This window comes from Silene latifolia, chromosome Y (assembly GCF_048544455.1).
Source record: "Silene latifolia isolate original U9 population chromosome Y, ASM4854445v1, whole genome shotgun sequence".
Classification (NCBI taxonomy): Eukaryota; Viridiplantae; Streptophyta; class Magnoliopsida; order Caryophyllales; family Caryophyllaceae; genus Silene; species Silene latifolia.
Genome location: NC_133538.1, coordinates 87,828,094 through 87,832,996, shown reverse-complemented (window position 1 = coordinate 87,832,996; position 4,903 = coordinate 87,828,094).

Sequence of the window (4,903 nt, the reverse complement as noted above, 5' to 3'; positions counted from 1 at the left end):
TCATCCAGATACCATTCATGAATGGAATATCGATGGTAAATCAGAATATGAAATTCTTAATACCCCTCAAGAAATGGGTACGGCTATGGCCGCTTACAAAACTCGAGAGTCAAATGAACAAGTTGTTTTTGCAAAACTTATTTCCGGTTTTACAGAGCAACTTAAAAATTGGCGGGATAATTCCTTATCTCTCCAAAATCAGTTAAATATTTTCAATCATACAATTCATGTTGAAGGAATTGATGGTAACTTAGTTGAAGTTACAGATTGTTGTAGCTTTCTTCTTGTTACCATAGGTATGTATTTCGTGGGAAATCCCTAAGAAGAATTATCCGCTCATAAGATCGTTTTAACCAATCTTCGATGTCCTACCCTAAGTGATTATCGTTGGTATAAAGACATGTTCTTAACATATGTGTTAAGACGGCCAGATTGCAATGAGGCATTCTGGAAAGAAAAATTCATTTCTGGCCTTCCGAGTCTTTTTCCTCAAAGGATATTCAGAAAACTTAAAGAAGTGATTGGAACTGAGGCAGTCCCCTATAAGACTATTACATATGGCCAACTATTTGCCTTTGTTAAAAATGAAGGTCTTTCACTCTGCGAAGAACTCAAACTTCATACCAAATATAGCTCTGAAAGGAAACAATCCAGGAGAGAGCTGGGGTGTTTTTGTGAAGCCTTTGGCCTTGAAAAAAATTCAAGCTCCTTCGTCAAAACAACGCAAATATGATAAAAAATTCCATAAATATTCCAAAACTAAACATACTTCTTATCAAAACCCACCTCCTTATTACAAGAAACATAATAAGCACAAAAAACAAAAAGCTTCTACATCTTCAAAACCTACAAAAATTATCTGCTACAAATGTGGTAAACCAGGTCATAAAGCAAATCGATGTTTCACTAAGAAGAAGATAAATGAATTATTTAATGATGATTCAACGCTTTGTTCAAAACTATCACAGCTTCTTCTTCGGTCTTCCTCATCTTCTTCTGAGGGGAAGAGGACATCACGGAACTTCAAATTCAAAATTCTTCTGATTCCGAGTCTTATGATTCAGCATCTTCTTCACCTATTCAAATCATTAATGTCATCACAGAAGATAAAGAGTTTCTTTTTGATATCATTGACAAAGTTGATGATTCTGAAGTGAAAAAAGAGGCATTAATTCGTCTAAAATCTTTAGTCATCAAGGATAAAAATATGTCCACTTCTATTCCTACTACTGAACCATTTACTATTTCCAAACTTTTCAACAAATATCCTGAAGCTTCGGTCAGAAGTAAAGCCTCATTAGACTTAACATCTTCGCCTGTTAAGATAAGGCAGCAAGAACTTAATTCCTTAAAGGTCCAAGTTAATGAAATTAAAAATTATTTGGAAAATCTTGAAATCAGAGATCAGGATATCCAATCAAGATTAACTGCTCTAGAAGCAATAAAAGAAGTTTCAAAGGGAAAATCTTCAGATAATTCTTTTGAGTTATCTTTATCGGAAACACTTCCAGAAAGTCCTTTTAAGATTACATCATTAAAATCTAATGAGGGTTTTATCAAAGCTATAGATAGAATCAATTTTCAAAAATAGTATTCTATTGTCACTTTCAAAGTTAAAGATTTTACAGTAAACCTTATAGCACTCATAGATAGTGGTGCTGATCAAAACTATGTTAAGGATGGAATTACACCACCCAAATATTATGAGAAAACCAACACCAAGCTCTATGGAGCTAATGGTAGTCCTTTAAATATCAAACATAAAATTTCAAAATCTAAAATTCTAAATGAAGATTACTATTTTAAAAACTCCTTCACTGTTGTTAGAAACATCCAAGAAGATATTATTTTAGGAACTCCGTTCTTAACTCAAATATATCCCTTTCATGTAGATGATAAGGGCCTTCATACGAATATTATGGGTAAAACCCTATCTTTCAAATTTTTATCTCCTATAACTCAAAAGGACATAACACTTCTACAATCATCCACTATATATCAAAATATTGATTTTATTTATCAAAACAGAAAATTAATTATGAATCTTAAAGAAGAAATTTCTTATGCTAAGATTGAAGAAAAACTTCAATCTCCAGCCATTCAAAAACAGATCTCGGATCTAGAAAATCTTTTTAAGAATAGGGTTTGTGCTGATACTCCCGACGCTTTCTGGGAAAGAAAGAAACACGTTGTTACCTTACCTTATATTAAAGATTTTTCTGAAAAAATTATTCCTATAAAAGCTCGCCCTATTCAAATGAATTCCAAACTCCTAGAAGTTTGTAAAAAGGAAATTCAAACTCTCCTAGACAAAAAACTCATTAGACCTTCCAAATCTCCTTGGAGCTGTGCAGCATTTTATGTCATGAATAATGCTGAAAGGGAACGAGGAGTAGCTCGTTTGGTCATTAATTATAAACCTTTAAATAAGGTTCTTCAATGGATTAGGTACCCAATACCTAATAAGAGAGATCTTCTCAAACGTCTTTACAATGCAAAAGTATTTTTAAAATTCGACATGAAGTCAAGTTTCTGGCAAATATAAATTGCAGAACAAGACAGATATAAGACAGCATTTGCTGTACCATTTGGTCATTACGAATGGAATGTAATGCCCTTTGGACTTAAAAATGCTCCTTCAGAATTTCAACATATTATGAATGATATTCTGAACCCTTATTCAACATTTTCAATAGTTTATATTGATGACATTTTAATTTTTTCTCAAAGCATAGAACAACATTTCAAACATCTTCAAACATTTGTTTATATTACTGAGAAAAATGGGTTAGTTGTCTCTGCCCCAAAAATGAAACTTTTCCAAAGCAAAATACGATTTTTGGGTCATGACATACATAAAGGCACAGTAAAACCTATAGCAAGAGCTATAAAATTTGCTGACAGATCCAGATATTCTCAAAAAAAAAACCCAACTTCAAAGAGTTTTAGGATGTCTTAATTATGTGTCAAATTTCTTTCCTAATTTAAGACAAACCTGTATACCCTTATTTCAAAGACTAAAAAAGAACCCTCCTGCATGGTCTGAGTCTCATACGAGTATAGTTAAGTATCTCAAAGAAAAGGTTAAGTCTTTACCATGTCTTGTCATACCACACCCTGATGCATTCATGATAGTCGAGACCGATGCTTCCGACATTGGTTTATGAGGCATTCTAAAACAAAACCTACATAACAAAGAAAGTCTTGTTAGATTTCATTCAGGTGTCTGGATAGGACCACAAAAGAATTATTCAACTATTAAAAAAGAAATTTTGTCAATCGTTTTATGTATTCCAAAATTTCAAGATGATCTTTACAACAAAAATTCCTTTTAAGAATTGATTGCAAATCTGCAAAAGAAGTTTTAGAAAAGGATGTTCAAAATATTGTTTCAAAACAAATTTTCGCAAGATGGCAGGCTATACTGTTAGTTTTTAATTTTGACATTGAATATATCAAAGGAGATCAAAACTCTCTTCCAGATTTTCTGAGTAGAGAATTTTTATAGGGAAAAAATGTCGAACTCAAACAAGAACAAGGGAAAGATTCAAAAAGGAGGATATCAATCCTCAGATGATTATGAGATAGATATTCAGATATCCAAACTATCTACTTCAAATATTCAAACCACTCAAATTAAAACCTCAAACTAATTTATCCCACTAACATCAAACTTTCCTGCTTTACCCTACTCTCAAGCAGTCCAAAATCAAACAAAATTAACCAAAGCTCAAAAACAACAAGAAGAAGCAAAAAATAATTCTCCGCCTACTTCTGGATATTTCATTAAACAAGCAGTAGAACCCATCTGCCTTACCAAATTCAAACATACCCCATCTATTACAGAAATCAGGAAAAACAACTACAAAACCTTTCCTCAAAACTTTCATTGGTTTACTGATAATACAAATAAAACCCAAAGATTTTACGAATTCATACTAGTAGATTCTGGCTCTGCAGATATCAAATACGAGATGTCAGAATTCAGTAATAACATTTTATACTCAAAACTGGTTATCAATAAAGTCATTTCTTCTGATGACTGGATTGAACCTCATGCCGAAAAAGAGTTTTCAAAAAGATTTATTCCTCCAACATATTCATATACCGACTATAGATTAGCATGGTCAAGTGCACTCCTTTTCAAGGACTTTGACCATTCCTGGTTCATCACATTCAACAAAACCTGTCCAAAGAATTTTCCTATTTGGTTTTACAATTGGTGGTACTACTTTGGACCAAACCAAGAAATTTACCTTCCAATTTGTAAGAAAGGATTTGAAACCTTTGTTGCAAATACAAAGGGTGAATTATTTATCAAACCATTATTATTTCATGCAGAATTCAAAATCCCGTGGATTATTTGCTGGAGCTATACACTCCGACAAATTCTTCCATCTCCTTATCCCCTTTCATTGGTAAGAGAATTCAAAATTAAATGGTGGAACAAATTTCTGGTAGAACTTTGTTCTCCTGAAAATGTTCAAACATTTATTGAATCTAGAAAAAAGTTTGAATGGAGTATTCATGCGTTTAATCAGGGTACTTCTTCATCAAAATCCAAAATTCAAAAACAACCCCACTCAAAACAAAAATTTACCAATCACACAATCAAAGAAATGCTTAATGACCCAGCTATTCGAAAACAGCTGATCGACGCTATTAAATCTCAAAGTTCAGACAATACTGAATCCTCCGGATCCAGTACCTCTGATATTCATGGTGGACCTTTTTCCCAGGACCCATATGATTAAAAAAAAAAAAAAGCGGAATGGACACTATAATAATAAAAATTGTGTCATTTATCGTGTCATGTCTTTTCCTTTGAGTCTGTATAATTTTTCAATATGATTGTATAACAATTATAACAATAATAACAATAATAAAATACCAATAATATTAA